Source organism: Mustela erminea, chromosome 3 (genome assembly GCF_009829155.1).
Source record: "Mustela erminea isolate mMusErm1 chromosome 3, mMusErm1.Pri, whole genome shotgun sequence".
Taxonomy (NCBI): domain Eukaryota; kingdom Metazoa; phylum Chordata; class Mammalia; order Carnivora; family Mustelidae; genus Mustela; species Mustela erminea.
The window spans coordinates 33,260,628-33,285,564 of NC_045616.1; the positions used below are offsets into that span (position 1 = coordinate 33,260,628).

The following is a 24,937-nucleotide window of genomic DNA, read 5'->3' on the forward strand; positions in this document are numbered from 1 at the left end:
GTAACATGCAAAAGAATGAAACTGGACATTTTTCTTATACCATACACAAAAATAAACTCAAAATGGATAAAAGACCTAAATGTGAGACAAGAAACCATTAAAATCCTGGAGGAGAACATGGGCAGTAACCCCTTTGACATCAGCAGTAGCAACTTCCTACTAGATATGTCTCCTGAGGCAAAGGAAAAGAAAAGCAAAAATAAATGATTGGGACTTCATAAAAATAAAGAGCTTCTGCACACCAAAGGAAACAATCAACAAAACTAAAAGGCAAACTATGGAATGGGAGAAGATATTTGCATAATAATAAAGGGTTAATATGCAAAAAAGCAAAATACATAAAGAACTTATAAATGCAACACCTAAAAAACAAATAATCCAATTAAAAAATGGGCAGAAGTCATACATAGACATTTTTCCAAAGAGGATATCCAGATGGTCAACAAACACATGAAAAGATGTTCAACATCACTCATGAGGGAAATACAAATCAAAATCACAAGGAGATACTACCTCATACCTGTCATAATGGTTAAAATTCACACAAGAAACAAGTGTTGGTGAGAATGTGGAGAAAAGGGAACCCTCTTACACTGTGGGTGGGAATGTACACTGGTGCAACCACTGTGGAAAACAGCATGGAGTTTCCTCAAAAAAGTTAAAAATAAATCCACTCTATCATCCATCAATTTCAGTACTAGGTATTTACTCAAAGAATACAAAAATGCTAATTTGAAGGGATACATGCACCATGATATTTATAGCAGCATTATTTATAATACCCAAATTATGGAAAGAGCCCAAATGTCCATTGGCCAATGAATGAATAAAAAAGATATGGTACATATATGCAATGGAATATTACTCAGCCATAAAAAAGAATGAAATTGCCACTTGCAATGAATGGACAGAGCTAGAGAGTATTATGCTAAGCAAAATAAGTCAGAGAAAGACAAACGTCATATGATTTCACTCATACATAGAATCTAAGAAGCAAAGTAAATGATCACAGGGAAAAAAGGAAACTGGGAAACAGACTCTTAATTAAAGAGAACAAACTGATGGTTATCAGAAGGGCGGGGGGGTAGATTAAATAGGTGATGCGTTTTAAGGAGTGTACTTAATGTGATGAGACCAGGTATTGTATGGAACTGAATCACTAAATTGCATACCTGAAACTAATATTACACTGCATGTTAACTGGAATTTAAATAAAAACTTAAACAAAACCAAAATTAAACTCACTAGAATATTTTCATACTATAAACAAGGATGAGATTGATAACCCAGATTGGAGAAAAGTACATCTGAAGGCTTGTATCATTGTTTTGTCAGGCTACAAATGAACCAGACCACTCTGAGTGGGTAATTTACTTAAAAGGGAATGAATGTTCTCACAGCTAATAGTGTGGGAAGGATATAAAGAAGAAGCTCTTAGAAAGTGGTAGAGAGAAATGCGCTTCTTTCTTAGGTAATAGGATTAATTTAGTTTGAACTCCTAGGTATGGAAATGCACAGTTCTCTTATGGTGATGGTTCATGAGCTGCTTCAGTCACATGCAGCCATGCAGGGAAGGGTTAGGAAATTAGCTCTCCAGGGTCCCTAGGACAAGCTTAGGCAATAGCTTGGATCTGAGCAATCCCTGAGCTCAGTAGACCACACAGCTGAGTAAGTCAATATGCTGATCACTGGAATTCCCCCTTGGTGGCTTCTGTCATAATCACTGCCATGAGATTGAGGACGCAGATGCCTCATGTCTTCTATTGGGTTTCTAGTGTTTCTTAAGTTGAGCCCTATCTCCCCACAATACTTCCTCATCCAATAAATGATTCTGATGCATGCATTTGGGATTCTGAGTCCCACAAATCAATCCTCAAGTCTCAGAGTGTAGCCTCTCTTTGGGTCCTCATTTGCCTATGCTATAGCTACAGAAGATTCCCATTCAAAAACTGGGGACCTATACAACCTCCTTGGAAATATGGCACCAATATCTATTTAAAAAGGATCATAGGGCACCTGGGTGGCTTAGATGGTTAAGCACCTGCCTTTGGCTCAGGTCATGATCTCAGGGTCTTGGGATCAAGTCCCTCACAGGGCTCCCTGCTCCCTGGGGGGCCTGCTTCTCCTTCTGCCTCTCACTCATGCCTTCTCTACCAGATAAATAAATAAATAAATAATCTTTTTAAACGGATCATAAACACAATCTGTGGTCTAATAATCAATCACACTTCCAACTACATACTCGAAAGAAATATGTGGGTATGTTGACCAAGAGACTTGTACAATAATGTTCAGAGCAACGCTATTTATAATAGTCAAAATCTGGAAACAATCCAAATAGGATGGATATATAAAAGATTTTATACACAAATAATGGATTACTATATAGCAATAAGAATGAACAAACTAGAACATGTAATAACATCGATGAATTCCACAAACATAATAAGAAAAAAAAAAGCAAACACTAAAGAATTGCATGTTGCCTGATTTCATTTTTATAACATGTAAATAGAGGCAAAACCACTGTACATCTTACAAACCATGATAGTGGTTACCCTAACGGAGAGGGATAGATAATAACTGGAAGTGTTGGTAATATCCTGTTTATTGAGATGGGCCTTTTCACATGTGTTTGTTCATTTTTTTAAGCATTCATGGAACCATAAGCTTATAAGATGTATACTTCCATTATTACTATATAATGTTACAGTACTTGAATCTGAAAAGTTTATTTTAAAATGATAAAATAATGGAGGTTTTAAAGTCTGGAACTCTGTCTTGCTTTTGCCAACATCCTCCCCCATTCCAAGTCTTACCACCTTTTGCTTTTGGAGTCATGGGAAGACTAATGAGCACATCCTTTGGAGTGAGGCTTGCTAACCTCCCTAGACTTATAAATCCTGCCCTGTACCAAACTCAAAGCAACAGCTAGAATCAGAATATCTTCCACTTGTCTGTATTATTTTTTTTTAAGATTTTTTTTATTTATTTGTTTGACGGAGAGAGATCACAAGTAGACAGAGAGGCAGGCAGAGAGAGAGAGGGAAGCAGGCTCCCTGCCGAGCAGAGAGCCCGATGCGGGACTCGATCCCAGGACCCTGAGATCATGACCTGAGCCGAAGGCAGCGGCTTAACCCACTGAGCCACCCAGGCACCCCACTTGTCTGTATTATTACTACAAAATACAAGTTCCATGAAGATTAAGTCTTGCTTTCTCATCTGAATGCCTAAAGTCAGTTCAACCTACCTATATCTTTCTTCTTTTCATTTATTCATGTATTTTTATTAAGTTATTTTTAATTATTAAATTATGTTGGGCATTATGCTCAACTATGGAGATAACTAGCAAATAAATTCATAGTCCATACACCCTCCCTCTGCCTCACTTCATTCCTGTAGCTTCCTAGATGATGATGACCTCCTTCTCAATGAATCCATCTGGTATCTGATAATTCATGGTGTGGCAAGTCATCTCTACCATAGTTCACAATAGGTAGACACAGAGATGCAGATGGACCATGGCTGTTAGAGTGATTGAATTATCCAGATTTATTTTGAAAGATATAGGGAGTCATGAGTCCATTCCATGATTCTAGTGTACATAAATAAAATTTCTAAAGAATGAATTAAAACCAGAAATATGCTTCTATTTGTCTGCTTGTGATTTTCTTTGTGGGAGTCATCATATCCTAAATGTCTAGAATTTTTAAATGCCTTCTTTATCTCATTCCCATGTATTAGGGAGCCCAGTTAAGTGGATTATAGACTCTGGGAGCTATATTTTTAAGACATAAAAGAAAAGGAATGCATAGCATTTCTCTGTGGATTTATCAGCTTCATTAATTAATAACTTATTCAGTGAGTTTAATAATGTCAAGTAATAATACAGCCCATTAACAATGATTTCGGTTTTTCAGAATAATAGGCATAGTTATATGTGTACCAACCTTTTGAGTAAAACTCATGAAAATGTTATAGTGTTACTATGTTGCCAGATTCTGTCACACTCCCCAGAAACCAGACAATTAAAAAATCTGAGAATACTCTAAATTGAGATTTGTTGGGGTATAGATTTGGACAGTATTTGCTATATCAAAATGCAACAGGAATTGTAAACACTCTTTTGAACCTACAGTTTCCAGGCCAGTTTTGGTAATGACTAACATTTATATCATAAATGTTATCACAAAAGAGTAACCAGACTGTTAAGGCTACAAATTGTCTACATTTGTTTGGAAAGAACCTTTGACATTTCCAGTTATACACACCTGCACTTTGCTCTTCTGCCCTTTGCTCAGAGAAGATATATTTCCAGACATCTATCCTACAGATGACAAATACAGATTTCACTCTACCTCTAATCTGATCTTTATTTCAACTTCCCTTTTCTTTAATTAGCCTGAGCAATCTTTAGACAATCTTACAAACAGTACCCTTCCTTTCCTTTCTTTTCCCTCCCTCTCTCCTTTCCACAAACATTTATTCAATGCTTCCTGTATTTCAGATATAGGTGATAAAAAGACAAGTAAAACACTTTCTGACCTGTAGCACTATAAAATTTCCACCAATCTACCAATTTCAAACCACTCAAGTTCCCTTAGCACCCTGGAATCTGACTGGTTTGGGTTTCTGATACGTAATCTAAGCTTCTTTTAAAGGCAAGTTTTGCCACAGATTTTTTTTTCCTTTTCTCAAAAGCTGCCAATGAAACAATAGACAAGCATTCCTGAATTTCTTCTTTCTTGCTCACAACATTTTTTTCACCACCCCCTTTTCACCTACTCCGTGAACTTTCATGGCCAGGTTGATAAAGTGATTTCATAGGGAACCCATTGTACTAGAAAAAAAACACTTTTTGTGTTGAGATTTTACTGACAATTATATCCCATAGACAAGGACTCAAGGCACAGAAACCTAACACTGACACAGGATGAACCTCCCACCACCTGGGTCCTACCTCTGGTGCCTGTTTACTGAGCCCTAGAACATTTATGAAGATTTGTCATTTCAGAGTTATAGTGATGAGAAAAACAGCTTCTAATTTCTTGGTAACTATAAAACCATGAATAACTATGTTACAACTATCCCAAATGATTTTTCTCCAATCAATTCTCAACTTGATTTCATTTCAGGGTCAACTCTGTGGGTCATTTTATATGCAGAAAATGTCCCTGAACTGAATTTATTGCCTCTCAGTCTCTCAACAGGCTTACCACTCCTGGATCAGAATTTCAATTGTGCCACCATTTAGGGCTACATGGTCTTCTGCTGCTGGCTGGCAATTAACTCTAATGACATGTGAGTTGTGGCATAGCTTTAAATTCTTCCAGTAGATTGATACCTACCCTTAAACAAAAAGCAGTAATGCTATTTTTTTTTCTTGCTTAAACAACAAACATTTATTTTCTCACAGTTTTGCAGGATATAAATCCAAGATTACAGTGTCAACAGGATGGTCCCTTCTAAAACCTCTCTCCTTGGCTCCTAAATGGCTGTCCTCTTGTGTTTTTGCATGGTCTTCACTGAGGTGTAACTAGCCTATGCATTATAATGGTTTCAGGTAATGATAATGATTTGATATTTATATATATTGCAAAATGATCACAACAGGTATAGTTAACATCTGTCACCACATATAGCTAAGAAAACTGTTCCCTTGTAAGGAGACCTTTTAAAATCTATTCTGTTAGCAACTTTCAAATATGCATATAATACTATTAACTATGGTCACCACACTGTACATTACATCCCCATGACTCATTTATCTTGTAACAGGGAGTTTGTACCTTTTGATCACATTCATCCTTTTTTCTAATCCCCCCCAACCTCCATTCACCATCCCCAGAAACCACCTGTCTTTTTTCTTTATCTGTGAGCTTGGATTTTATTTTTGCTTTGTTTTAGCTTCCACTTGTATATAAGATTATGCAGCCTTTGTCTTTTTCTGACTTATTTCACTTAACATAATGATCTCAAGGTTTGCCCACATTATCTTAGGTAGCCAGATTTCATTCTTTTTTACAACTGAAAAATATCCCATTGCGTGTGTGTCTGTGGTGTATATATATACTTAGTCATTCATCCATTGATGGATACTTAACATTGCTTCCATGTCTTGATTCCTGTATATAATGTGGCAATGAAAATGCAGGTGCAGGTATCTTTTCATGTTGTGTTTTTGTTTCCTTTGGATAAATACCTAGAAGTGGAATTACTGGATCATATGGTAATTCCATTTTTAATTTTTTTAGGAAACTCCATACGGTTTTCCATAGCGACTGCACAAATTTACATTCCACCGGCAGTACAGAAGAGTTCTCTTTCCTCCGCATCCTAACATTTATTGTTTCTTGTCTTTGCATAAAACCCATTTAGCAGGTGTAAGGTGATATGTAATTACGGTTTGGATTTGCATTTCCCTGATGATGGGTGATAGTGAGTTCCTTTCCTTTTGCCTGTTAGACATCTGTGTGTCTTCTTTGGAAAAATGTATATTCAACTCCTTTGTCCATTGCTGAATCAAGCTATTTGGCTTTTTTGCTACTGAGCTGTATATATTTCTTATATACTTTAGACAGTAAACCCTTATCAGATATATGGTTTGCAATGGACATGTGAATTAACTTTATTGTAGTGATCATTTTTCAGTGTATTTATAGATATATCATTTCAGACAACTTAAACTTACACAATGTTATATGGCAATTATATCTCAATAAAGCTAGAGAAAACAAAGAAAGGAAATAGGAATTTAGAACAAGGAGGGCAAATAGAATACACTTTTAAAAATTACAGATTTCAGTTCAAATATATCAACAATTATATGACACATAAATGGACTAAGTGCTTTAATTTTAAGAAAAATTTGATCAGACTAAAGAAAATTACAACCCAATGTGATTACAAGAGACATCTAAAACACAGATACAGAAAATTTGAAAAAAGAAAGAAAGAAGACCCTATATATACTAACCAAAAGAAAAACTGATAAAGCTAGATTATATCCAAGAAATTATACTATTAAGAGGAAGTATTATTAGGGATACAGAGAAAGATTTCAAAATGATAAATTCAGCATGCAAGGAAAATATTTATATCTATCTAAAATTATGCTCTCAAAATATGCAAAGCAAGAATTCACAGAACTAATAATAAAATATGATCTAAATAAATGGAGAAATAAAACATTTCAGCGGCTAGGACACTCAATAGTGTAAAGCCTTTTACAAACTGATTTAAAGAATTACTGTAATCATAATCAAAATCCCAGCAACTATTTTCTGAAAATTCACAAGTGAATTTCATATTTTATTTAGAAGTGCAACCATTATCTATAAATAACAATTTTATATATTTTTCCAATCCCATCATTTATGTATACATTCATGCTACAATTTATTGATGTTAACTTGCAGAATGATACTGAATGAAAGGAGCTCTACTAGACCTCCATGTCTTGATACCGATCTCGGAGGGATTAATATAATTAAAATTGATGCCTTTTTTAAAATGATTTTTTATCAGAATTAAGGGAGTTCTCTTCCAATCATTGTTTTCTACATGTTTTCCCATGAGTGTAAAATGTATTTTTTCAAATGTGTTTTCTGCATCTATTTGGATTATATATGACTTTTCTTTTGTATTGTTACTGTGATAAATTACATCAGTTGGCTTCCAGATATTATATCAATCTTATAGTCCTAAAATAAAGCCAACTTAATCATGGCATATTATCATTTTTATGTATTGCTAGATAGGCTTTGATAACATGTGGTTTAAAAGTTTGGTATCTATGTTTATGGGTGAGATTGACCCATAATTTTTCTTTTAATGCCCCTGTCAGTCTAGCTTTATAAACTAAGTTTGGTGAGTATTCGCTCTTTGGCTTTGTATCTTTTTTTGTCTTTTGAGATTTGTGTTGTTTCTTAAGTATACATTAGAAAGGTATGCTAAAATATGCCCCTATGAATGTGATTTGTCTATTTTTCCTTTTCGTTTTGTTAATATTTGCTTTATACAGCATACACATTTAGAATTATTACAGCTTCCTGGTGAAATTAATATTATAGCGTTACAAAATATCCCAATTTGTCTTTAATGTTTCTTGCCTTTGGCTGATATTAATCTAGTAAGACCAGCTTTCTTGTTGGCATATGAATTACGTATCTCTTCCTACCCTTTCACTTTCAAACTTTCCCCATCTTCTAGTTTATGTGCATCACTTATAAGCAGCACATAATTACTGTGTTTGAACCTGGTCCCATAGTCTTTGTTTTCTAGTGGTGTCGGATAATTCATTTGCATTTAATCATGAATGATACATTTGCAATTAAATCTCCATCTTATTACGTGTTTTCTATTTGTCTTGTCTACATTCTGTTCTTCTTTCTCTCCTATCTTGCCTAGTATCTTTTAATATTCCATTTTCCTATTTTTTTTTACAGATTTTATTTATTTATTTGACAGACAGAAATCACAAGTAGGCAGAGAGGCAAGCAGAGAGAGAGAGGGAGGAAGCAGTCTCCCTTCTGAGCAGAGAGCCCCATGTGGGTCTCGATCCCAGGACCCTGAGATCATGACCTGAGCTGAAGGCAGAGGCTTTAACCCACTGAGCCACCCAGGCACCCCTCCATTTTCCTATTAACTCAGTAGCTGTACATTCCTTTACTATCCTTTCGATGATTTCTGTAGATAAAGCAAGCTTCATATACTTACTGAAGTCGAATGTTCCCCCACTACTAGTTCCCACCACTCTTCCAAGACGACTCAGGTACTTTAGTACATACCTCTACATCTCCTTCCTTCTCACTTGCAGTCTGTTCTTATTATGTACTTTAATTCTATACCTGTTTTAAGTGACAGCTGACTTAATTTTATTGTCTTATGTAGTAATGGTCCTTAGACTCATCCTTATAGCGACCAGTTTTTGCTTCTTCATTCTTCCCTGCATGTCAGAATTTCCATCTAGTATCAAGTTTTTGTTTTTGTTTCTTTGTGCTTGAAGAAGATGTTTTCTCAGCGGCTGATCTGCTGTGAAGGAATTGAAACATAAGTTTCAGAAAAGCTTCCTGGTAAGGGCCCTTTCTAGTGTGTCCACATGATTATATGCTTTTATAAAATTTGCACAATAGGATGCTTTAGCCAAAATGAGCTAAGACCATAGACTCTTAAACTCATGTTTCCTCCCCATCAAACTTCCTTCCACAACAAATAGTACTTGATTGGAATCAAGCTAAGAGAAGGCTAAGTTGCACAGACATTTAGCTTGGATTTAGTGGAATCTATTTTTGTGACTCATTGTCACTTCTGTATATAGCTGAATAATTCCTAACCATCTTGGGATATTCCTACCATCTGTTTTGCTGATTCGCCTGGTACCATGACACAAAGTTGGAGGACCAGGATTGTATCACAAGAATACATCCTATGGTGCTCTGTCTGCATTGGAAGTATGTGGTTACGCAAAAAATAAATAAATAAATAAATATGTATATAAAGTAAGAACAAAGAAGAAAAGATTGAAGTGCTCCAAACAACCAGCTGGTATGTGGGAAATTCTTTGATTCATCAGACACACAAAATCATAAATGGAAGATTAGGTTCTAAATGATGATTAATAAAATCAAAAGGTTTCTCTTATCAAGAATAGGTTAAATTAGAGCATAATAAATAAACATGCACATTTTCTTTCTTGATGGGAGATGTGTGAGATAAAATGTATCAGAATTTCTGTTTGGGACGTCTGGGTAGCTCAGTGGGTTAATGCCTCGCTTTCGGCTCAGGTCATGATCCCAGGGTCCTGGGATTGAGCCCACATCGGGCTCTCTGCTCAGCAGGGAGCCTGCTTCCCCCCCCCCCTGCCTGCCTCTCTGCCTACTTGTGATTCTGTCAAATAAATAAAATCTTAAAAAAAAAAGAATACATTAAATTAGAGCATTATAAATAAACATGCACATTTTCTTTCTTGATGGGAGATGTGTGAGGTAAAATGTATCAGAATTTCTGTTTGGGAAACATAAATATGGGAAATATACAAGCATCAAGCTTATTTGTGTGTGATGTTTTATGCATATCAACTGAAAGAATCATATTTTAGAGTATTTGATGCACATTTTCCTGATAATACTAGTAGTCTAAATGAAACAATAGGCAAAATATTTAAAAGAAGGATTATAGATATGTTTAATAGTTCTTTAATTTAAATATATAATTTAGATTTGGGGACATCTGTAAGGTTTTTTTGGTTTTTCTTTAAAGCATTTCTTTAATTTTATTCCAATAAAGTTTACTAATTAACTTTATACTCAAAACTTTAATTGTTTTTCTTAAACAGGGACCCAAAGTTAATGAGTTGTAGGTACCATAAACCTTGAATCCAAATGATCCCTTTAATGGTTTATTCAATATTAAATATTCTGGCTTTTTGCTTAAATACAAATGTCTTCAATTCTCCATGAGAGGGGGAGATTTACTGGACTCTGAATTCTAGGTTATGAATTATTTTAATCCTTTGAAGATATTTCTCTTCTTTCTGGTTTCCGTTCTTTCTGTTGAAGTCAGCTGACACTCTGAATGTTGCATCTTTTTAGATACACTATCTTTTTTTTTCCTGGCGGTTTTAAAGATTTTACTTTTTCATCCATTTTAGTGGATTTACTGTGCTGTATGTCTTATTTATTATTTATAGTGCCTTGAATCTGTGGCTTGGTGTCTTTCACATCTCATAGAAAATTCAAAACAATTCTTTCTTATTGTTCCTGTTCTCGCCCTCTCTCCTTCCATTCTAGAGTCCCAGAGGTGTAAACCTTTATTAGAAAGTTTTATGCATCCCTATTTTGCATTTTCCCTCTTTTTGTCTCTGCATGCTTCATTCTGTCTATCTCCTTCTGAAATGTCTTCCAATTTATTATTGTCTATTCAACTCTAAATAATATATTTTTAAATCATCCATTAAATTCCTAAACTTAGATACTGGTGTGTTTTTTTGTTTGTTTGTTTTAGTTACAGAAGTTCTGGAACTTCTTACTTTTTATTATTTTGGCATCTTTCAAAATTTTCACTCATTTCCTTAAACATACTGAACAGAGTTATAGACTTTAACAGAGTTAAAGTCTATATCTGACTTTTTCCCTTCACTTAGCTACAGTATGTTGTCCTCCTGGGATTTGGCCATATTTTTTTTTTCCTCTTGTATGTTTAGGTATTTTCTGTTGAATACCAGCCACTTGATATAAAAATAATGACAATTTGAGGCATAGAGTTATGTTATTTTTATCCCAATGAGAAATTAATTTCTCATTTAGAGACACTAACAAACCAAGAGAAACTTAATTATTTAAAGAAAAAGACTCAAACAAGGCTTCACCCTGAGAGGACAGGACTGTTTCCAGTTCACTCTTACCTTTAAGAAACACATGTCTGGAGTTTCAGCCTAGGGAGTTGACCAAGATATCACCATCTTGGGAGGTTCTGAAATCCAATTTTTTAATGTAAAACCTGATGATCCCTTAAGAACTCTGGTTAAATGAAAAATAATAATAATAATAATAAGAGAAAGTCACAGAGGAAAGGGAAAGATGAGAAAACACCTGACTCAAGAACTATAAAGTTAACTATGTAGAAAATCCCTAAGAATCTACAAGAAAGCTACCAGAATTACTGAGTTTAATAAAATCACAGGATAAAAATTCAGCACACAAAAATCAATCACATATACTAGCAATGAATAATTGGAAACTTAAAAACAATACCATTTCTAGTTGCAAAAAATTAAATACCAATGTTATAAATCTAGAAAAAAAGAGCTCTTATTAAAAATCCTTAAAATTCCTTTCTGCCCGTGGATGCCTGAGTAAGCATCGTTAAAGTCTCCCCTCCCACCGCCGTCATGTCTAAGTCAGAGTCTCCCAAAGAGCCTGAAGAACTGCGGAAGCTCTTCATCGGAGGTCTGAGCTTTGAAACAACCGATGAGAGTCTGAGGAGCCATTTTGAGCAATGGGGAACACTTACGGACTGTGTGGTAATGAGAGATCCGAACACCAAGCGCTCCAGAGGCTTTGGGTTTGTCACCTATGCCACTGTGGAGGAGGTGGATGCAGCCATGAATGCAAGGCCACACAAGGTGGATGGAAGAGTTGTGGAACCAAAGAGGGCTGTCTCAAGAGAAGACTCTCAAAGACCTGGTGCCCACTTAACTGTGAAAAAGATTTTTGTTGGTGGCATTAAAGAAGACACTGAAGAACATCATCTAAGAGATTATTTCGAACAGTATGGGAAAATCGAAGTGATTGAGATCATGACTGACTGAGGCAGTGGCAAAACATTTTATAACATTTGATGACCATGATTCTGTAGACAAGATTGTCATTCAAAAATACCATGCTGTGAATGGCCACAACTGTGAAGTAAGGAAAGCGCTCTCTAAGCAAGAGATGGCTAGTGCTTCATCCAGCCAAAGAGGTCGAAGTGGTTCTAGAAACTTTGGTGTTGGTCGTGGAGGTGGTTTTGGTGGGAATGACAACTTTGGTCGCAGAGGAAACTTCAGTGGTCGAGGTGTCTTTGGTGGCAGTCGAGGTGGTTGTGGATATGGTGGCAGTGGGGATGGCTATAACGGATTTGGTAATGATGGAAGCAACTTTGGAGGTGGCAGAAGCTATCAGGATTTTGGCAGTTACAACAATCAATCCTCAAATTTTGGACCCATGAAAGGAGGCAATTTTGGAGGCAGAAGCTCTGGCCCTTATGGTGGTGGAGGCCAATACTTCACCAAACCACGAAACCAAGGTGGCTATGGTGGTTCCAGCAGCAGCAGCAGCTATGGCAGTAGCAGAAAGTTTAATTACTGCCAGGAAACAAAGCTTAGCAGGAAAGGAGAGCCAGAGAAGTGACAGGGAAGCTACAGTTTACAACAGATTTGTGAATTCAGCCAAGCACAGTGGTGGCAGGGCCTAGCTGCTACAAAGAAGACATGTTTTAGACAATACTCATGTTTATGGGCAAAAAAACTCGAGGACTGTATTTGTGACTAATTGTATAATAGGTTATTTTAGTTTCTGTTCTGTGGAAAGTGTAAAGCATTCCAACAAAGGGTTTTAATGTAGTTTTTTTTTTTTGCACCCATGCTGTTGATTGCCAAATGTAATAGTCTGATCATGACGCTGAATAAATGTGTCTTTAAAAAAAAAAAAAAAACCTTAAAATTCTAAAGAAGAATTAAATGATGACCTAAATAAAGAGATATATCATAATCATGGATGAGAAGATTCAATATAATAAAGATGTCAGTTCTTCCCAAACTCATCTATGTATTCCTGGGGGAAAAACCTCAAATCTTAGAAAACTACATTTTTTAGAATAATATTTTGTAGAACAAACTGGTTCTAAAAATTTATATGAAACAATAAAGAAGCTAGAATAGCTAAAACAAAATGGTTCTAAAATTTATATGAAACAATAAGGAAGCTAGAATAGCTAAAACAAACTGGTTCTAAAATTTATATGAAACAATAAAGAAGCTAGAATAGCTAAACAATTCTGGAAAAAGAAAAAAAAAGTTGAAGGAAGTGACTGTGACACTTTACCAAAGATAGAGTGCTACTGGTGAGGGAATAGCAAACAAACCAATGGAACAGAAGAGAAAGTCCAGAAATATTCCTACACAGTTGTGACAATCTGATTTTTGACAAAGATATACAAAATTTAATGGATAAATTAGGATCTTTTCAACAAATGGTACTGGAGCAATTACACATCAGTATGCAGGAAAAAAAATGTGACCTTTGACCTAAGCTCACTTATACAAAAACTAATTCGAAGTAGATCACAGATATAAACGTAAACATAAAATTATAAAACTTACAGAAGAAAACAAAGGAAACATACCCATGACCTAGAGTTTGGTGAAGTGCCCATAGACATTATGCTAAAATCATGAGCCATAAAGGAAAAAATTTTTAAATTAGGCTTCATTAATATTAAAAATTTTACTCTGTGATAGTCTGTTAAGAGAACGAAAAATCAAAACACAGACTGAAAAGGAAGCATGAAATCACACTTAAGACACAGGACTTATATTTAAAATATATGATGAATTCTCCCTCCTTATGCTGGGGTAGAAGGAATAAAGGAGAAAGAGTAACACTTTCTCTGCTCCCTCTTTATGGAAGAAAACCTCAGGAGTGTTTGCTACTTACAGTCACTAGTTTTTCATTCTCTTAACTACTGAGCTTAATCATTAAGCCTGTGGTCAACCAGGGCTGAGATTTTTCCTCTCAGGGCAGGAGAGTAAGCCTTCAGGGCAGAGCCCTGCTCCCATCTTCATTAGACCACTCTCCCAAGGCCAGCCACTGCTCTTTTGTGTTTTATCCAGGGACAACTTGTGGACAGCTTAGATTTGACTCCAGTATATTCTGGAATTGGTCAGAAAAGAGGATTAATTAAATCAATTCCACTGTGTACTCAAGGCTGGAAATAAAAGTCTCTTCTCTATGTTGGTTCTCAAGTTACTTCCAGCCACATTATCCAAAACAGCAAATCCTAAATCCTGCAATGATATGAAATGCCAACATGAAGATACTTGAATAATAAACTGCCAACATAGAGATGGACCAAGATTCAATATAAACCGCTTCCTATTATCAAATTCCCAGAGAGAAAACATCAGAGATTAAATTTACTTGCAAGTTTAAGTCCAAAAACATTCAAGTTCAAAAACACTGAACTTCAAAATCAAATTTTCTTGCTCTTGAGAGTTAAAAGCCCCAAAGAGCCTCCTTCCAGATTTTCATTCTGTTCAGTCTCAGTCAGAGGCGTTCTTAATGCCTAGCCGAGACTGCATGCTGATTTACATATTCTAGGCAAGATTATGTGCTCAAAAGAGCACTTCATTTTCCAGACTAGACAGAGACTTGGGGTTATCTGAATAAAAAAAAAAAAAAAAAAAGGATAGGTGAAGAAGGATGTTGGTCACCTATGAACATAAATTAAGAAAAATCTTGCATCAAAAGTTAATAATATCACTGTGCATTCACCATTACCTAGGGGAGAAGAGGGAATCTATCTGTGACTGCCTCCTCTTCAAAAGAGTGGCACATTTGAAATATACTTGCCTTAACAAAGGTGGGAAATTCACAATGGTGCCCCAAGATTTTGGTGAAACACAAGCACCATTACTGGAGCACAGAGTGGAAAATGTCAATTCACAGACACTCTCCATGGAGTGTCGGGGTCCCAGAAACATGGTGCTTCATGTGTTGTAGGCTGTGTAGGTAGGTTGCTTTGATAGAGAGGGAATCAGGTCAACGGGAGACAGAATAATGTTTATAGGTACAGAAGCATGTAGGCTGAGAAAACCCTTATTTAAATAAACCCGAAATTTCTACCCCCACCCTTTTTTAAATCATATCCTTTTCAGCTGTACAGCCTTTCCTCAACTTCTCTCCAAACTGAAGCCCCTACAGGACAAGTTGGTTTGCTCTTCATACTGGCTTTGTTTGCCTGAGTCTTATTTGCAGTCTGGTATTGGTAAGACAGGAAAGAGGCCTATCGTGAAAGTAATCAGGGACAAGGCCTGCACAGTTCAGTCCTAGCAACTCCCTGTGTACCTTCGACCAAATTTCATCCTGAGTCAAAAAAGCACACATTCTACAATCTTCCTGTAGAATCTCACCTTCTTGACCTGTTGTGCTTTTTACATGTGGTTCCTAAAACTACACATGTCCTTTTGGCTTTGTTAACTTATTATATTCAATATCCCCTAAAGAAATTATATGTATGTATATATTAAATCTAATATTACCAAGCAAAAGGAAGTAAAAGAGTTTAAAAAAGCCAGTCTTTAGCTGAGAGAATCCAAACTTTTTAGTTAAAATAACACTGATTTTCGATGATACATAACATGTGTATATATGATTTATATAATTGTGTTCTATGTATGTGTATGTTTTAGGATTTTTCTTCTAATTAAATATATCAGTGATTTTTTTTATAAAATTGTAGTCATTTCTGTGTCAATATGTAATAGGTTAAAGAAATCTATAAAATCAGGTGGTAAACATTTTGACCTGTTTTTATTAGTCCTATAATAACAATGTGATATCCTAATGTAATTTTTGTTAAAATTCCTGTAATCCAAATAATAAAATATATCTTGGTTTTGTGTATCTCCTTACAAATATCTCTTAGGTATATAATATCTCCTATGTTAGGAGATCTCCTATGTTAGCAACATAGAGTTGCTCTAAGTTGCTCCTTAGAGCAACTCTATGAGCTACTGTATTATTGTTTCCATTTTATATATATTTTTAAAGATTTTATTTATTTATTTGACAGAAGGAGATCACAAGCAGGCAGAGAGAGAGGGGGAAGCAGGCTCCCTGCTGAACAGAGAGACCCTGGGATCATGACCCCAGCCGAAGGCAGAGGCTTTAACCCACTTAGCCACCCTGGTGCCCCTTGTTTCCATTTTATAAATGAGTAAGCTGAGATTTAGGGCTAGATTTTCTGTACTCCAGATATATATTTATTTATTTGTTTGTTCATTTATTTATTTATTTAAAGAGATTTTATTTATTTACTTGAGAGAAAAAGAGAGAACACACCTGGGGGCAGGCAGAAGGGGCAGAGAGAGAAGTAGATGCCCCACTGAGCAGGAAGCCTGACTCTGTGCTCCATCCTAGGACCCTGGGATCATGACTTGAGCCAAAGACAGACACTTTCATTGACTGAGCCACCAATGTGCCCCCTCCAGATATTTAATATATGATCAATCTTGGGTTTAAAAATAAGTCTGATGACTCTTAACTCTTTGCTTTTTCTGCAACATTCACTAAGACTGGGAGAATTTTAGGGAATCATCATTATCAGCACAATATTCAGCTAATGCCTTAATAATGCCATGTAATAAATTACCCTGAAGTTGAGTGTCTCAACTTCAATGTTATTGATATTTTGTGCCAGAGAATTCTTCATTGTGGGGTCTATTCTCCTCATGGTGAGAAGTGTCACGGCATCTAGAAGCCCTGGAGTAGACAGAGTAATAGCTATCCAAACATGCCCACATTCTAATTCTAGAACCTATAAATATGTTACCTTTGATGCAAAGGCCTTTGCAGCTATGACAAAGGTGATGGAATATTACTCTCAGGATCATATTTCATAATGTAAGATTTATCTTAACACACTGGAGAAAGAGATCCTCCTCTTGGCCTTGAAAAGTAAATAGTCATATTTTGAACTGCCTATAGAGTGAGCCGCATGATACAGAATGGCATGCAACCTCTAAGACCTCAGATATCCTCCAGATTACAGCCAGTAATAAGCCAAATGAGACTAGAAGTAGATTCTTCCCTAGCCAAACCTGCAGACAAAAACACAGACTGACTACACTTTGCACACTGTTGAGACAGCAGAGAACCAAGATAAGCAATGCCCACAATCTTGACCCACAGAAACCGTGGGATAATAAATGAGTGTTGTTTTAAGCCAATAAGTTTCAGGTAATTTGTTATGCGACACTGAAAACTAATGCACCATGACAGTGAATAAGACATGCCTTAAGGCAATGAATGGTAGTTCTGGCAGGGAAAGCAAATCAGTACCCAGAGTCAGTGTCTACCCTAATAAGAACAACGTGTGTCTCTTCCATGATGGAAGTGGTCCCATGTAAGCAGCTAACTAATTCCCCTGGAGCACTGTGCTATCACAGGAACTTGAGGGTTGGTCTGCTGTCAAAAGGTTGGGCACTCAGCAGTGGCTGTACCCCAGTCAGCCTTGGTGAGTAGAAATCCCGTTTTGCTCAGCCGAAAGCCAACCTCTAACCCTAACACAATAGGCACTTTGTGACCCTACTGGACAAGAACAGACAGGGTTGGGGAAAGAAAGAGGTCTCACTGATATCCTTAGGATATTTCATGTGACTTCTTAAACAAAAGCAGTCATTTTTATCTCTGCTGCTTTTTCTCAGGAATCGAGTGAGGACTTGGCTTTTTTATTTATGGTCTTTGATGAGGTTTCAGTCTTACTTAGGTCAGGTGGGGCTCTATTCATCCGAAGGTTTGACTGGGTCTGGAGGACCCACTTCAAAGGTGGATCACTCACATGGCTGGCGAGTTTGAGTCCTGGCTCTGACCTTGGCATCCCTATTACTTGAGCACAGCTGCTTAAATTCTATGAGCTCCAGTCTACTTGGTTGGTGATCACAAGTCAGAGCATGTGACAAAGATGATACTCAATGGAAGGACACTACTCCTATCATTCAGGAGAGGAATGGGAGCTAATGTTGGCAGTGTGACCAGGAGTTTGTGCTTGAGGAACAAGCCCCCAAAATTATTAGAATGTGACTCAAACATAAGAACCCTGATGGTCCCAGAGAGCTAACTCCTTTATCGTCCTTCTACCGTAATTGTCCAGCAGCAAGGACTCAGCGCAAAGCCATTCAGCCCATGCTTTCTGATGAGTCGATCCCTTTCCATCCCCTAAGGTGAACCAGACATTTCCACATAGCTTTTTGCTGTTCCTTCCTTACTGCTAGTTAAGTCCTTGTCAGTTGTACCCACTCCATGTGTAACCTGCTGTTACCTCTTGTGCTTCCCACCTGTCTCTTTGCTCACGATGTTCCTTCCATCTTGAAACCCTCCCCTGCTTGCTTTCTTGTCAGAAAATCTACACTTGTTTCAGGGTCCGTACTAAATTTCACTACCATCTTTAGAATTAATCCTGACAGAGTTTTCTTTCCTTGGAAGTCTCTTAGAATATATTGTGCCTACATCAGTCTAAACCTTATCTTCCATTACCCTAGAAGCCCCCTGACACAGGGGTGACAATGTCTTTAACATTCTCCATGGGGCCTAGTACAGCATGCTTTTCCTAATATACATTTGAAAATTCATTTTGAGTATTAGACTACCAATTAATTCTTGAAACTACTTCAAGAATTAATTCACATCTTTGCAGTAAACTGACATTCATCTTCAGTGTGAAAATCACAACAATGCTAAACATTTGTATTCCTGTGAAAAGTAAACACTGAATAGGAAAGACCCTTTTTTTCTTTTTCTTCTCTTTGAAACATTTTTTTTTTCTCCATTTTACATGAGCACCAAGAACACACAGTTTCCTGACACTATTTAATGCCTATGGCATTCTAATAAAATCACAATAGTCCAGAAGGAACTTTAAAGGGTAAAATAAGGCACCCTTTTTCCGAAATAAAACTGCAATTAACTCTGCCTAGAAAAGGGAATTTTATATAAATATATAATATATATAAGAATATTTTATGTATATATATATATAAAAAATACATACACATACATACACACTCTTAAGAATGTGCTTTAGAGAACTGGATTAGAAAGGGAAGTCAGAGTAGTCAGTCTTTCAACCCTGATTAACTCCTTTCTGTTTCCACAGTTCCTGTCTTTGCACTGATCCTCCCTGGGCTGCCTTCTGGCATTCCCAAGGAGAATATGCTCAAGGAGAACATATATATAAATATTTTTTTTTTATAATTCTGGTTGCTATTTTCTGTCCCAATTTAGAGTGAATGGAATTCTCTTTGTATTCTTTAAAACAGTTCCCAGGCCCATGTCTCCTGAATCAGCATCAACCACTATACAGCAGCAATTTTTCATTCGGGGTAAAGTCACTTCATAGAACAGCCATCAAGGTAAAGCCAAATATTAGAATGTGAGGACCCTAGGGCTTTAAGAGGTCTTCTAATTTATTCCTCTGACTTCAGGTATAAACACACAATCCATCACAAGGGAGACTCTCCCAGGTTTCAAGATTTTAGGGGAAAAAAAAATTCCAATCCCCTGTGTCCACTGATTTCCAACTTCATACAACTCGCTGTGCTGTTTCCTGGTGTGACTGATGGTGGTGGTGTGGTTTAGTTGGGCTTAATGAAGTTCGATTTGTTTTGTTTTTTGACAATCTCTTATTAGAATTAGAATTATAAGCTAATTGCAGATAGGATAGCCTAATTATCTTTCAGCATTTATTTCCTAACTCAGTTTCTTGATGCTCAGAAATCACACTTTTCCACTCTTCATTTGGCCAGTGCCTTTGGATCTGTCTCTAGATTGTCCTCAACCATCTCTGGGCACTACCAATGGAATAACAGAGATGACTCTAGTAACTCCATACATAAGCATGGCTGAGTTTGCCATGAACTTTCCTCCTTGCCAGTAATTCCAACTTCACCCTTCTATTCCATGTGCCTAGCCTCCTAATGTTGGCACCACGGACACTGAAGAAGTCTAGTCAAGTTGCAAACTAGATTCAGATGTTATAGTCACAACTAACTGCTCCCTCTTCTGTGTTCCCCATGCGCTTTTTACTTATGTTTATTAGAAGACAGGTTTGTGTGTGTGTGTGTGTGTGTGTGTTTTATTTGACAGACTGAGATCACAAGTAGGCAGAGAAGCAGGCAGAGAGAGGAGGAAGCAGGCTCCCCGCTGAGCAGAGAGCCCGATGTGGGGCTCAATCCCAGGACCCTGGGATCATGACCTGAGCCGAAGGCAGAGGCCCACTGAACCACCCAGGTGCCCCAGATGACATATGTTTTTACATACATATCTGTTTCTTATACATATTAAAAAATACAAACAGTCAAGGACAGGAACCACGAGATTGCCTCTCTAGAATAAGTGTTCAATAAATGTGAATAAGCAAAAGATGCAAGGAAGAAAGGAAATTAGTTTAGAACTGGAGGAGTTCACAAGAAAAGTTTAAGTCTGACCATATTTTATGAAGAAAGAAAGTTAGACAATAAGAAATTAAGTGAACCAAAGCCATGTGCCCATTAGTGAGAGGCTGTTTTGGGCATTAATGAATTCAGAAGCACGCCGTATCCATTCCCATGCAGTTGGTAAGAGCACTCCAACCTTAGATCCTTAGTCATCCTTTTTAAACTCTTAGGGAAAAAGGAGTTTTCCTGTCTGGCAGCCTTGAGCCTGGGAAGATTCAGGACAGGGGCTACTGGCACCCACTGTACACCATTTGGAGACTGAGAATAAAGTTGACACAGAGAAAACTAAAAACTTCAAAGGTAAAGAGAGACTGGGTCCATGGATGCTTTTTACACCTGAGTCACAACAATCCTGTAGAAGGATTATATTTCCTTTTTTACCTTAACTGGGACCTGTGTTTTCTGACTTGGTCTTAAATGAAATCATGCAGTACTAGAACTAATAAAGTCGGGTCATCTAACTCTTAACCTGTGTTCTTCTCACTACCTAGGTACTGCCTGCCCCCTTCCCAATATTGTTTCCTTTTTCCATTATCAGTCAAAGAACAAATCAAAGGATGAAGGTTCTCTGGCAATTCTACTCTGAATGGGAAGCTTGTAGCTTTTAAAGGAGACCTCGGTTACCTTTGCATGGTCCTGCATCTGATGGGTAGAAGGAGTACCTCACCATCCCAATGCAGCTCGATCCCTATTTATCCATCCCCAAAACATGCTTGCTAGTTAAAAAATAAAAGCACAAAGCTCCAATATTCCCAGAGCCTTCAGTCTCATTCCAAATGTGTTCCAGTTTCTGTTTATTCAGAGTTGAAAACCAGAGCCCTAGGGATCCCTGAGTTCTGGTACATACATATGTATGACCTTATCAATGCAGAGGCAGAAATTCTGTGCATCCAGAAAACCCTGCGTCAGAGGTGGTTCCTAGACTATTGTTGGAATTGATTTCCTCAGGCTGTTAAGATGACTTTTGTGACCTTACTATTATAGCAGAAAGGGTCTTATTTGCTCAGTAACTGATCTAGTAGCTTTGCGTAAACATACCCTCTTCCCTGGCTAGGTTGGTACCAGCTAAACTAAACCAGAGGGAAATCCTACCTCCAGAAATCAGCACAGCACTCTGATCTACAGTTAATATTTCAGAAAATAAAATACAATAGTATGCTGAAGTTTTCTGCCAGGCCTGGGAGAAACCTGCAGCCACAGCAGAGGAGAGATGTAAGAATCAATTTACATTATGTCAGCTTATGATTTAAAAATAGTTTACACTTTAAGATAGAAGAATATTCATTCCAATACTGGGTTGGCAAATGAATCACAAGAGCCTAAATCCCCATCAGTAGAAAGCTGGTTAAGTGAATTATGATACACACCTCAGTGGGCTTCTATAGAGCTATTAAAATGAAGAAGGCTGGGCTCTGTGACCTGATCTGAAATAATCTCTGAGGCATCTTTTAAAATGAAAAAAGCAAGGGGGCAGGAGATTGCGTGCACAATCTAAGTAGTCATGTTAAATGAAGGGAGAGGGAGCTCTATTAATATGCACACACACACTCACACACACACACACACACACACTTTGATATGCTGAGAACATTCCAGAAAGGATCCGCAAGCAAAGAGTATCAGACATGACTTCAGGGAAGGGAACTGGAGAATACCTTTACAATATATTTCCTTTTGTGCTATTTGAATATGTGTTACCATGTCTTCACATAGCCTATTATAATAAAAATAAAGAACAATATTCCAAGGTCTGATTTTGATTTAGAGTTTAACAATTTTATATTCCTTTCTTCCTTTAAGGCAAAAGCAGGCCTTTCCCATCTTTGTAACTTGCCTTTGAACAAATAGGCTCTAGTATTTTTAGACTTTCTCCCTGGAGTCCAAAGCTCACTGTATTAAAGTAGCCCAGGAAATATAGAGGAGTTGGAGCCCAGGTTCTGTGTCCTAAATGTTTTTTGGTCATGGATAAAGTAGCTTTTCCCCTATAGAGATTAAAGGAGTAGGACATGCACTGAGGTAATTTCTTCTTTCCTGCTAGATTAAAGGAAGGGTTTAATCTTTTTTTTTTTTTTAATTCTCTCTCTCTCTCAGAGAAGGTTCTGTTATTCTTTTCCTCCAAGTGAACACACATCTGAAAACAGCTCTAGCGCATTTCTGCTGGAAGGAGCAAGAAGCTATTAACAGCAGCACTTGAGGCTGCTGTGAAAGTCCATTACCCCAGAAACAGATTAAGGCAAGTTTGCAAAAATGTGTTCCCCCAGCATTATCACTCTTACCTGAAAGAATGTAGCTCCTGTTTAGCAGGAGACAGATGTTCTTATCTCATTTCACTGAAGAACTAAAGTGAGACCCAATAAAAAGACAAAGTCTACCCCCTGAGCATTTGCTCTGCTTCTTTCCTTTGGAATCGCATATTTTAGACGGGGTCATTTTTTTCTCTGCATACCTCCACCCCAGCCACCTCCTCGGAGGTCCTTCATAGCAGCTGCCTGGGACTGTGGCTCTGAAATATCTAGCTTGAGTTTACACCCAGACAGCCCAGATGCTGGGGAACTGGATTGAGGAACAATGAAGGGAAGGACCAAGCCTAAGCCTTTGTCACTTGTGAGGCAATTTGCATAAACTCAACCCACAGCTGTTCCTTAGGCACAGAACTATACTCACATCAGCTCCAGACAGACTCTAACCAGTGACAAAACAATCTAAGTAGAAACATAGTCGTGTGGCTCCTCTACTTTTTCTCCTCCTCCTCCTCCTGTCATCCTGCCCTTTGCAGCACTCCAAAGGGCAAAGGATAAAGTTCAATTGGGCCCTGGTTCGTGTTTCAAAGAGGACTCTGACAGGGCCTGGGAGAAACCTGCAGCCACAGCAGAGGAGAGATGTAAGAATCAATTTACATTATGTCAGCTTATGATTTAAAAATAGTTTACACTTTAAGATAGAAGAATATTCATTCCAACGCTGGGTTGGCAAATGAATCACCAGAGCCTAAATCCCCATCAGTAGAAAGCTCAAGTCGAACCTTTCCTCATTCCCAAAAGATGTACAGTTCTCAGGAAGTTCATGTCCAACACGAATCTAGCGTCTGAGATTTCTTCCATTTAGTATATAGGCAAGAAAATCATGAGTCAAGACCAGAAGGCTTATTTGTCAAGCTTGAGAAGAAGGCTATGTATGGAAGAAGACCCCCCTGTAAGCTCTACCCTGTCAGGACTACATTTCAGACATCAGAGGTAAGAAGGGATAGCCCGTCATGTACAATGAATAACAAAATTTGAGATCAAGAAAGTAGTAAGATTTCCCCATCTCCAGATCAGTGATTCCCAAATCTGGCTTCATCCCCATTTCACAAGCCGAGACTTTCCTGTAGAAATTCTGACAAGGTGATACTCCTCAGGATCCTGCTGTCCCTACAGGCTTCTGCCATCTGGCCTCAGCTGAACACCCACAGTAGCTCTGGCTGAGGACCCTCAGCCACTGGGACCGCCTGATGCTCTCTCCCTGGTGACCAAGACTGATCAGACACTCCCAGACATTTGCTACCTTCTGCCCTGGATGGCACTTTCTTGAGTGTAGTGTACTGTCTCATCATAGCCCTGCAGGGTAGGCAAGCGAGGATATTTATCTCCATTTTACAGATGAGAAAACGGAAGATCCAAGAGACTCGCTGAAGTTTAGAGCATACTGAGTCAGAGACAGATCCGGAATTCCCAGAAAAGCCTCTATAAATAGTTTCCCTCTAGCATGGTGGCTTCCTGTAGGTTTACGGTCCAAGATGAGCTGTCTAGATGCTGGCAACCATTTTGATTCCTAGGACCAAAGGGAAAAACATGAAATCCTGGCCAGAGCTAAAGAGGACAACCCTTTAATTGTATAGATAAGGAAACTGAAGCACAGTGACTTGCCCAAAATTGCACAACCAGGTGGTGGCAAGAAAAATAAACAACCGTGGGATTACAGTTAATGCAGACCAAAAGCAGAGCAAGATGGAGGGGAACTGTGTATCTCCTGCTCGGTGTTTCAACAAAGTCGAAGTGATTACTACACAGAGAGCTGCTGTGTATTTGGAAAACTGCCCACTCCATTGAGAAATGGACCATGGCAAGGAGTAGCCATACAAATCACTGAGGTCACCTTGATGGTCTTTATGAGTGTGCCAGCCAGTCTCTGACTACTTGTGTGTGT

General features: G+C 37.6%; 1 long non-coding RNA gene and 1 pseudogene across 1 annotated transcript in view; one reads left to right on the top strand and one right to left on the bottom strand.

The window, feature by feature from the left end:
- The window catches only part of LOC116586057, a 179,769-nt gene extending 156,467 nt beyond the window's left edge, over window positions 1-23,302 (bottom strand). Inside the window, exons 1-2 of the long non-coding RNA XR_004283872.1 lie at window positions 23,029-23,302; window positions 11,405-11,519 (exon numbers count right to left, since the gene is read on the bottom strand). This is a non-coding gene — a long non-coding RNA (uncharacterized LOC116586057). The remainder of the gene's footprint in view (window positions 1-11,404; window positions 11,520-23,028) is intronic.
- Window positions 11,857-12,973, top strand: LOC116586056 (annotated as a pseudogene).
- Window positions 23,303-24,937: the final 1,635 nt, after the last annotated feature.